This window comes from Notolabrus celidotus, chromosome 1 (genome assembly GCF_009762535.1).
Source record: "Notolabrus celidotus isolate fNotCel1 chromosome 1, fNotCel1.pri, whole genome shotgun sequence".
NCBI lineage: Eukaryota > Metazoa > Chordata > Actinopteri > Labriformes > Labridae > Notolabrus > Notolabrus celidotus.
This window is the reverse complement of record NC_048272.1, coordinates 12636426-12648531: the sequence shown is the minus strand read 5'-3', so window position 1 is coordinate 12648531 and position 12106 is coordinate 12636426. Positions and strand designations below refer to the sequence as shown.

General features: G+C 39.5%; 1 protein-coding gene across 2 annotated transcripts in view; it reads right to left on the bottom strand.

The window, feature by feature from the left end:
- LOC117819066 (mitogen-activated protein kinase kinase kinase 12-like) overlaps positions 1-8772 on the bottom strand; it is a 36757-nt gene extending 27985 nt beyond the window's left edge. The window contains exons 1-2 of one of the 2 annotated variants that reach the window (XM_034692289.1): positions 8601-8772; positions 6199-6272 (exon numbers count right to left, since the gene is read on the bottom strand). The gene's annotated coding sequence lies outside the window, so the exon portion shown is untranslated. The remainder of the gene's footprint in view (positions 1-6198; positions 6273-8600) is intronic. The other variant, XM_034692275.1, reaches the window with a different exon arrangement.
- Between the last annotated feature and the right edge of the window lie 3334 nt (positions 8773-12106).

The following is a 12106-nucleotide window of genomic DNA, read 5'->3' as shown; positions in this document are numbered from 1 at the left end:
GTGTGTGTGTGTGTGTGTGTGTGTGTGTGTGTGTGTGTGTGTGTGTGTGTGTGTGTGTGTGTGTGTGTGTGTGTGTGTGTGTGTACATACATGCCTGCTGTGTGTGTGTACATGCCTGCTGTATGTGTGTACAGTATGTTGTGAAAGACCTGATGCCAAGTGGTCACAGATTGTCCTGTTTAGAGGGAAGAGGGTAGAGTAGAGGTGTGTGTGTGTTTGGGTATAGGGAATGAGGGGGGAGGGCAGCTTCTGGCTCTTTGGAGAGTCTATTTATGGAACCTCGTCGAGAGCCCCTTGTGTTAGTCATTGTCACTTTCACACACAGTGCTGAATAGGCGGCCAATCATCAAATCCACTCAACTCTCTTCCTGAACGGAACGTGAACAAAGAAGTTAGGATAATTGGCAATCTACCTTAACACTGTAATGACTGCAAACCAATAACAGAACAGCTGATGTATCTTTTAGATTTCTGATGAAAGAGGACAGGTGATGTGTGGGTATATTTCTTGGCGTGCCTTCCCATGTAGATATCTCTTACTGTTTGTCCAGTGAGACTGATACTGGACTGTATCACAATCAATCAGACTGCCACTCCTTTGTGTTGCATCCATATTGTCTACTGATGGGATTCATTAAGATTTGCGCCAACCAGTGTTGGTGGACGGGTAAGAGGGGATGAAGGGTGGGGGATTCTCCATTTCAACATGATGATCTCACCTCCTGTCTGCAGCCCAGGAAGAAGACTTTTCATTCATAAAGTTCATCCATTCACACACACACACACACACACACACACACACACACACACACACACACACACACACACACACACACACACACACACACACACACACACACACACACACACACACGATCAACATATCACCCAAAGGGATGCTGAAGAGACAGATGTGCCAGTGAGGCAATATTCAGGTGAGATCACTACCGAATGCTATGTTTCCGCTTTCCGCTTCTTCATGAGGGATCTCTGTTTGATGCATTTTATCACTCCACCTTCCTGCATTACAGAACCACACACTAAGGAGCATAACGATGACATCATTTCAGAAAATAGACCAAAAACTTCTTGGAAAAAAAGGGAAAACTCATCTGTGAATCTTCATTAACTATTTTCCTCCCAGCTGCAGGCATTGAAAACGAGCAGTGAACACTGCATCACTGACTTATAGTTTAGCTTTTAAAGTGATCTTTTGAAGATGTATGCATGAAACATTTGACGCAATTGCTTTCAAATAGTGATTAGTCAGAGTCACAATTTTGGGACCCATCGGTACGGTATGATATATGATCTGCCTCCCTTGCTCACCACACAGGATATTGTGCTTCATCCTACAACAGGAGAGTGCAGATCTAATTGGCCAACAAACCAAACCCAGAATGTGTAATTTGCCACAGATTCTGCATTATTATGGGATTTATCACTATCAAAACTCCACTCTCCTTTTACCTCCGTTTTGGTCACAACCAACAATTACCGATAGATATATAAGCCTTCATAGCAGCTTAATGATCTGTATTCCTTAGATAATTATTATGTGTGTTTTTCAAGCTGTTTAATGCTACAGCCGAACTTGACACTAAAGAAGCATTGCCAGTGAACCAAGTTGGAGGTCAATTTTGTTCTGAAACTCAAGTTTGGATGTATTTATTTTCTCCGCAAAAATACCGATTTTGGTATGACTGGAGAATTAGCTTATTCAGAGAAAGCCTCCAATACCAGGCAACAAAGGTATGGACATTGTAATTGTTGTATGGCCTGGCTCAGTACATGGAATAGGGATGGGATTTATGGCTCTTTGAGGGGAACCGGATCTTGAGGAGCCGTTCCTTTCAAAGAGCCCTTCAAAAGACTGGCTCTTTGGCTTATTGTTTTATTTATTTATTTTTTAGAAGTCAACCAGGGGTAACTCGTTTTTATCAAGGAAACAATCACTGGTAGCAGTTATAAGATAAGATTTGGATCAGAATAATTCAAACTTACACATCCCACCAATATTTCTACTCTATTGGTGGGAGTTATTCTGAAATATTGATTATAATTTAATCTGGCATTGTAAACATTCCATAGGATGGTGCCATATCCCCATGCTTCAACAGTAAGATCACTATTTTGAATTTTCCCTCACCTAAAAAACTCTGTGGCACTATAAAAATGTTGTGTTGTTTTTTTCATTCGCTACTCGTTAATATCTCCTCCTCCCTGATACAGCAGTAAATAAATGTCTTCACTCCAATCTGCAGCGCTGAATAATCTCCTCCCCTATGTTAGCTGCGAATATATAGGCGCGTTCACATGCATGGAGTGTTCTGTGGATCACTCATACTCAGAGATGTCATTTGTCGTTCACGTGAAGGCAGCGTGACAACTCAGACTCATGGGGCACGCAGGTGACACATGAAGGCAGCGTGGGCAATCTGCACATAAAAACGGCTCCCAAATAAACAGCTCGCAACTGCCAATCGGTTCTCATCGTTCACTTAAAAGAGCCGTTCAAAAGACCAACTCGTTCGTGAACGTCACATCTCTCTCACATGGAAGAAATCCCAAATGTCAAGACTTGCTGAGTCGACGTTAGCAACAGCTCAGCTAGCAAGCGTCTCCTGATATTCTGGGAAGAGTGTCGGAGAAACCCATTTTTCATTTTTTTCAATAATGTTGATTATTATTATTAGTTCATTAACTAATGATCTTTAGTTGGTAAAAAAAAAACACCTTAACAACAATAACAATTCACTGACTGGTGACAGTTTGTAAATTTTGGCTTACCCAACAATCAATGCCCTGTAGTTCTTGGAAGAAGAAAAAATAAGTTAAAGTTTTGGAGAACTATAAAATTATGGGATTAGGTTTGTGCATTGACTAGCTTACTTGCCATAACATGGTGTTTTAAAGCCATATACATAGACTGTATAAAGTAATGGACAGAGCAACAGCCACTTAGAGTGAAGTCAAAACTTTTAGAGCTCCCTCTTGTGACTGGCTGTAGTAGAGTTCATAAAGCCTGCCTCCTCCATTACAACAGTACAACTTGGGTAATGCTCCTGCAGCATTCTTTACTGGAATAATAGAGCAGAGGAGGAGCGGGCACTAACACAAGAGCCAATGAACTTTACATAACCATGAATGTCTGCCTGAAGTGGAGACAAGGATGTGCTCTGTTGTGGACTGCACCGACCTGCGGGATCCTTTACATTTTAGTGGCAGGTTCAATGTGTGTTTTTGTTTGAGGAATGGTGTGACATCAGTTCTGCATCTTCCGCTGAGAGAGTCAGAGTGCATCTACGCATGTCTTGGTTCGAGACTACATGATACTAGTATTTGTATCATAGCAACACTATGGTATAAAACCTTGCAGAGTTTGGAGGAACTTCAATGATGGCTGACAGAGCAATGGGTTTATTGCCATGAGCAATACCCTTTCAAATACAAGTAGTCCATGTGATTCATTATTAATGTGAAAATATTGACTATGGCTGCTTTACAGGCCACTCTCTTGTTGACAGCTGAGAGAAGTCTCTGAGACAAGTGAAGCACCATATTGACTCATTCTGGCATGCTCTAAAATATGCTAATCCAACATTTAGATCAAGCACCGCTTTGATCTTCCAGAGTGATTAGCGATGCGTCTGATTCTCCTTTGAAACCTCCGAGGGGCGAGGAGGCAGCCAGGCAGCCTGCTGTGGAGAGCCTCTGGCAGCGCTCCGGTAAGGAGAGGGTTAATAACAAGAAAGGGGAGGTTGGAGAAGCCTTCCTGAAAGTCACATGGTCTGTGCCGGGAAAGGGGTAGAGAAGAGGAGGTGGGGAGAGGAGGAGTCTGGAGCGTGTTGCCGTAGAAACAGAATCCTCAGTCGGCCGGTGTGAAGTCAGAGGCGTAATATTAGGCGGTGACTGCAGTTAGATGCTGCTGCTGGTGGTGGTGTGAGGTGGGTGGATGGGAGGGGGAAGAGGGAGGGAGGGAGGATGGGTGAGTCACACTGGAGGACGCACTCTGCATTCTAATGGATGGACACACATGTAGATACACACGCACACACACAAACACATACACACAGTACTCTCTACACCTTCATTGGCTACATCACCCCACTGTCTTATGTTATAATCTCCTATTCTCTCTACTTTAACTACAACGACACATCATCATCCTGCACCACTCTGCTTCAGAACATATCATTAATTCATTACGCCAGTAGCAGATCCATTAGCAACATCTTGGTAGCATGCTATGATAAAGGGCATCTATTAGAGGGTACCAAATGCTGAGACAAGCCTGTAAACTATAGCCATGTAATTGGTGATGGCATAATTGCACAGCACACGTAGCAATTAAAGCGATAATATGTGTAAACTACGCACAGGATTATCATTGGATTAACTACACTTCCCAAATGCCCCAGAGTCTAGGGGACTCACCAGCTGCTACAGGGGAAGTGTTTATAATTATGCGGATGATTTTTGGGGTTGTTGTTCTGGGGGTCTTTTCTTTTGGCTATGGGGGGGATCCGTTTGTACCCCATTAGATCTGTGGTTGAGGGGAAATAGTTCATGTTAATGAACTTTTGCTCCCAGGCTGTGGGACAAGAAAACACAAGCAGGAAAACACCAGACAGATATTTTGAAATGGGAAGACTAACAATTAAAAAAATATGAGATTCAAGATGCCTTAGGGTAGACATAGGCAGGGTATTACCACAGCCAAATACTTGGAGGTCAGAGGGGATGCAACCTAACTATGCAAATGTACTAATAATGTCAATGGACGAATGCATACACACCTTTACTATTTCCTATCAAAATGTAATATTGCACAGCCGAAATGGCAGTGAATCAAAGAAATAACAAAGGGTGGAATCATTTTGTTCATTTCATGCTCATAAATTATTAATGTCATAATATAAGGGTCATATGGAGGCATTCAAATTCAAACAATGTATGCTAGAACCCAGAGGGGGGCAATTATGCCAACTGATTCAACTGAAATACCAACAAAGAGATAAGATTTTTCTACCTTGATTTATCAATACCATAACGTGTTAATATTATTTGAATATATAAAATGACGTTTAATAATTTTTCATTCCCCCCCTTTAAATAAAATAGAATAGAAGTCTGTTTACTAGCGGAAATTGACAACAAAAACAACAACAAACTTTCTGTCGTTCAAAGCAGCCACTGCAGTGTTACAGCACAGGGGAACATGACGTACCCTCGCCCTATAGCAAGTAATTGACTTTTAGATTGAACGCTGCTCTGCTCTTCCTTTTAAGGAGAGCGGGGGCAGCATCATTTCCCATCATCCCTGCGTGTAAAACTGGAAGCAGCAGGGAACATCACAGTCAGGCACTGTGACGTTTTCTCGGTCACCGCCCACAACTGTATCTCAAGCTTTGGGACGAAACACTGAGGGGAGGGAGGAGGAGGGGGGGCTGTCTGATACAGTGTTAGCTGGTCAGTGATGTGGGAGGCTGGCTGATGAGCATTACCTTCAGGCTTTTTTATTTCTGTTAGCCTGTGACCATGACTCATTTGATTTTGGGGGAAAAGGAGGCAGCTACAGAACACACAGAGACAAAAACAAATAAAACCCGATATCTCCTGTTATGCTTCAGATTTCTAGTTTTTTTTTAGAACTTAATAATACTCAATTTAAAGCAGCTAGTAATATATACACATGAACCCTCAGCCTGAGTTTAATAAGATGTAATCCATGCGATTATGGATTTAGTTGGTGCTTTTTCTACTTTCCTTTTATTTATCCTGAACTTCACGTCTTTCTCTTACTCTTTTTTCATTTGTTCACATGTTTGTTGTATTAGACTGCTTTTGATGTCAGCATCTGTCAGCTATATAACTAATCAAAGATGACATGATCTTTACCTCTAATGTATTTAAATTATTCAGAAGTAGTGGCATTGTTTCCATAATTTGTATTCTGGAGGAATACCAGTCACCAATTATACAGAGTTATGCAAATATCCCACTTGACTGGATCACATATTACCTTTATAAAGGGTCACTAATTCAGATGTGGTAAAGAGGTCAATTAGCATTTATTACAAAACCTTGATTGAAGTAATGGTACATTTAGAATTTGAGGATACTAATGATATGTGAAAAGGAGAATAGGGTTCACTCAAAGACACAGCCAACCATCCATTGTTCCACAATACTAACCATCAGATAGCTTGTTGTTTCAGTGTAGCCGCTGTCCATGGTGCTGATCTGTGGCAATGAGGGTCTGATGATGACTGAGTGCCAAATAATGATATAATATGAATAACATGACACTTTCAAGAGGAACAAAAAGATGCAGAAAGTGGTGAAGAGTTCGAACATAGTGTTAAACTTTAGCTACATTTAATCTTTAATATAATTATTCCCAAACAACAAGACATACATATCTTTTAATTTGTTAAATATTTCAGCCTTTTCTTTCAGTAAATGAAACCGTGACTCAAACTTTACTCTTCTTTTAGTTGATTTGTCAGTAGGGTTGCAACTGTCCCGTATAAGCCGGGACATCCCGTACATTGGTTTGTTTCATACGGGACCTCAATTTTCCTGTATATTGACTATTAACTCTTGTAAATGCGCCAAGTCCTGCAAAAAAGTGTGGAGAGGTTTTCTCTCTGATGGCGATTAAATGGTCAGACTCAGGAAAAAGATGCAGCACAGAGCTGATCAAAAATGAACTTCAAATATCTGTAAACTGTGACTTGTCACGTAAGGACTTCTCTCTGGCTGTGCAAAAGGACAAATGACTGCTTGAGTCAGTGAAGAGCAGCAAAAAGTATCCATGGAAAAAGTACATTTGGTGAGTCATACTCCTCTTTTGCATTTCATTTTTATTTTGCCTGCTTTTTGATGTAAAGAGACAAATTGTGGTTTCTTTGAGGTTTATTCATATGAGGTTACTTAATGATACAGCAAGGATTAAAGGGAATACACACACTTTCTGCATTTCCAGTTGAATCAGAATATGAATATACGCTGAATTCACACATCATGCTCACACCACCATGGCACCGTGCAGCTGTCCCTTATTTATTAGTGAGAAAGTTGGCAACCCTAATTGTCAGGCTCAATAAAGGTTGGATATCTTCAGTGATGGACAGTAACAGAGTAAATTTACTTGAGTACTGTACTTAAGTACATTCTTTAAGTATCTGTACTTTACTTGAGTATTATATTTTGAGGAAACATATTACTTTTACTCCACGACATTCAGAAGACAATTATTGTACTTTTTACTCAACTACCTTTCTATCAATGCTCTAGTTACTCACTACTTTTTCTTCGAAGTCAGCTCATGAATTTCTTTCTCTTTTCTGAAATCTGATCCCAAAGACAGTAAAATGTGTTTCTATTTGTCTCAGTGGTTTAGCCGTACCTGTATATTGTGCGTCTCGATGGTTGACTGTGGAGCAAACACAGTGCAGATTTCACTCAGATCAGGCAGTTCATTTAGAGGTGGTAATGATGGCTATAATTCTCCACCTGAGCACTCATGGCCATATCTTCAGCCCGTGTTAGAGGATTTTGAAATGAAGAATGATACGTATCATTTGAAAAGTTCTTCCTGTTTCCCACTCTGCCCAAACATAAAAAAATTCATTGTCCAACCTGAGAAAGCGTGTTGAGCTATAACATTTGTTTCATTTGAGATGAACCTTTCAAACTAAGTTGTCTGTGCTTGGAGTAACTTAGTGTCTGTTTTTATTCCATGGTATAGTTTTAGAGATTTCAAGTAATGGTTTCTAGATAAACATAATGTAACAGAATGTACTCCTATGTAGTCTTGTCTGCATTTATGTATTGTGAAAATGCAACGTTTCGAGATATTTTAAGAAGTACTTTGAATACTTAAGTATTTTTAAAAGCAAGTACTTCACTACCTTACAAAGTAACTTAATACTTATAATTTGACAGAGCAACTTTCACTTGTATTGGAGTAATATAGGAGGATCTATACTTGGACTTAAGTAATGAAGCTGTTTCCTTTGTCCACCACTGGATATCTTCTATTGCACCTGCTTGAGAACATCAATAACAACAAAAAGAGCTTAAATTCCCCAAACTGTTTGGATCTACTGAACTGGGAAATAATTTGAGGCAAAACAAAGACAAGTTTTGTTGTGACAAAAAGGAGCATGGGCGTGTTCTTCATGAGACACCCTACACCGTGCCCCCTTTAGAAAATGGAAGCCCCCTTTACATCAATGTTTATCGATTTCATTAGGCTAAAATAAAGAGCTGTCAACTTGCCCAGTGAGCTGCTGATATGCGGCCAAGCAGCTTCGGGGAGTGACTGATGTACAGCGCCACCTGGCTGTTTAAAACCGCACTGCATCTTCGCAAATGAAGCACAACAGCGTTTACAGATTCAGATCTCAATAGCCTCTCCATTGCTCCTTCATTACTAAAATTAAGTAGGCCTATCTGTTTATGCAAATGCAATCCGTGCACACAATCAGACCCATGCGCTTGCACGGATTGCACTGAAAAAGGAATACCAGCATCACCGAAGGAATGAATCATGCTCTGCAGGACACAGATTTCTCAAAGGACAAACCTACCTTTAGCTGTGACAGGCAGGGCTGCTTGTTTTCCACTGCTGAATCAGGTCGTGCGTAGAAACAGAACAAGTTTACATTCGAGGAAAGCCTGAATAAAACGGTGACTCCTCTCAGCCTGAGTACTACAGGGGTCCCATCTGGATAATTAGCTTGTCAATAAACCTTGAAGGTGATACCGCGAGAACGAGAGTTTATGGTGAGATTTTCGCCTGACCTAGTTTAGTAATCCCATTCCAATTCTCATTTTGCTGCTCATATTCAATTCATTTTATAAAGAGTGTCATCAAAGAGAGACAGAAACGACTGTTAGCTAGGGATTCACACAGAAATCATTTTTTTAAGATTACAATACTCGCTTATAAATAAAGCACACTTACAAGTGCTTCAAAATACTCATCATTAAAATCATGCCATCTGTAATTATAATAGAATAGATTGGAGTAGAATGTGCTTTATTCATCTTCGAAGGAGGAAATTCAGGTGTCTGGCAAATAAGATTATAAAAATCACTTAAATCAAGTAATACAGGTGACTGTCAGCTCATCTCCCATTGGCTAGAGAGTTATGAAGCCTAATGGCTGCAGGGATGAATGATTTTCTGTATCTCTCAGTCCTGCAGCGCAGAGAGATGTGCTGTCCACTGCCGCTGTTTCTCTGGTCCACAAAGAAGATGTGAAGTGGATGATCTGTGTAATTTAGAATGGCCTCTAGCTTCTGTGTGCATCTCTCCACCAGAGCCCCCAGTGAGTCCAACCTGGTTCCAATCACAGTGCCAGCTTTTTTCACTAGTTTGTCCAGTCGCCTCGCATCCTTGTGTTTTATACTGATTCCCAGCAGACTGCAGCATAGAATAACACACTTGCAACCATAGACTGATAAAACATCTGCAGCATCTTACTGCAGATGTCTAAGGATCTGAGCCTCCTTAAGAAAAAGAGGTGGCTCTGCCCCTTCCTGTAGAGTGCATCTGACCTAATATTTATAGGTCTAAGAGAGCTGATCTGAGATTGGCTGTCCAGATGAGCTTGATCATTTTGCCTATTTGTCTCATGATGAGCATCAGAGAGGAGTGTTCTCCAAGACCATTATTTTTGTTTAGTGCCTCCTTTCCCTGTTTGAAAAAAAACCAAAAACTTTTTTATTTGTTTATTTGGCTCTACAGAGAAAAGACCAAATCTGTGCCTGTTACAGTGATCTGTCATTTAAGTGCCTAATTGACTTGCCAGTGGGCTCACCAGCTGTGGAGTCCTTAGACCTAACCTTGTACTTCACATGTGCTGTAAACAAATGTCAGGTATTATTTTGTGTTTCAATACATGTATTAAGGGAAACAAGATCTCAACAAAGCATCCACATATACATTCAGTTTTTCACATAACAGTACATTTCAAAGGCCTGATCTCACAGTCTACTCTACAGTATCAATTAGTCTGATTACTTATTCCTTATCATAAGGCAAAACTGTCTTCATCAGAGTACCAAGTTAACAGCAGAACAAGAACTTTATCCCATCCTTACCCCTCCCTCAACCCTCCCAAGGAGTGCTACCTGACACTGTATACAAAAAGTTCATTATTTCAGCTCAGCTATGTATTATTTTGCCAAGAGGGCAAGAGACCAATTTGTTTTATTACTATTATCAGTGACACTGTCCTGCTCTGTCAGAAAATTGATTCAACATTGGTTGGTTGTTACAATAATATTAAAGGTTTTAAACCTGGACTTTGACACATGACCCCTAGATTAGGTACGGATGCATGACCTGCACTAGTTCCATTATTAACACATTATATTCTGTGGAAAAGAGGCCATTTAACACACAAATGACCATTTATTACACGATGAAACACTATTCAGAGACCTGGAGCCCCATGGGATCGGCCTGGAGTATACAGACTGTGTAATGTCCCATTTTGCCTGGTTAGTGATGTGTCTTATACAAAAAAATGGTTTACCTATTTATGATTTTTAATGCAGACTACCCTACTCTGTGCCTAATAATCAGTGGTAGACGGTAACAAAGTAAATTTACTTGAGTACAGTACTTAAGTTCATTTTTTGAGTATCTGTACTTGAGTATTATTTTTTGGGGGGAACTTATTACTTTTACTCCACTACATTTCTATTAATGCTCTAGTTACTGACTACTTTTGCTTTGACATCAGCAGTCCTTCTCTTTTCTGAAATCTAACCACTAATACAGTAAAATGGGTTTGTGTAGTTCTGTTTGTCTCAGTGGTTTAGCCCTACCTGTATATCGTGCGTCTCCACGGTTGAACGTGGAGCAAACACAGAGCAAATTTCACTCAGATCAGGCTGTTCATTTAGAGGTGGTAATGATGGCTATAGTTCTCCACCTGAGCCTCCATGTCCATATCTTCAGTCCGTGTTAGAGGTTTTTGAAATGAAGAATGATACGTATCATTTGAAATGTTCTCCCTGTTTCCCACTCTGCCCAAACATACAAATACTCACAGACCAACCTGTAACATTTGTTTTATTCCAGATCAACATCTCAAACTAAGTTGTCTGTGCTTGGAGTAACTTAGTTGCTGTTTTTATTCCATGGTATAGTTTTAAGAGATTTCAAGGAATGGTTTCTAAATAAACAGAATGTAACAGAAAGTAATCCTATGTATTCTTGAATGTATTGTATTTTGAAAATACAATGTTTTGAGATTTTTTAAAAAGTACTTTGAATACTTAAGTATTTTCAAAAGGAAGAACTTCAGTTCTTTAACTCAAGTAATAATTTGACAGAGCAACTTTCACTTGTATTGGAGTAATATTTGACCTGGATTATCCATACTTTGTCTTCAGTAATGAAACTGTGTACTTTGTCCACCACTGCTAATAATATACGATTTATCTTAGAATGGGAACCTAACAGACTTATATAAAAAAAAGACACAACAAATATTTGTAGAGTGCTAAAAAGATAAGGCTATGAAATGCTTATTTTTTTTGGTTTTATTGAACATGGTAAACAATACAATGACAAACACTACAGACATATGCTTCAGACAAATCAAATACTCCAAGAGCCAAGGAAGAGGAAACAAAGAAAAAACAAAAAAGAAAAAGCGGGACATATAACTCTTGTTAATATATAAATTAAAATATATGCAATATCTCAGACGCTAAGAGGGAAATCCTCTCCAAGAAACTCATTAAAAAGGTCTATTGTTATATTACTTTTTTTGTTATCAATCAATTCAAGGGATTCAAAGTATAGTTTAAGTTCTTGTAAATAAACAGGGAAATAGGGGGGGCATTTTTCAGTTTACATTTGTGAAATTTACCATCAATTATCATTAAATTCACAATAAATTACATGTCTCTTTTAACATGTTAGGCTATAACACGCTTTAATAATCAATAATACTGTAGATTATTTATCACCAGCAATGTTTGAGGCCTGTTACCATCTGGTTTCGATCATAGACTGTATAAAATACCTACAGCGCCCTCTGCTGTCAGAAGTTTAGAACACAAGACTGCGTTTG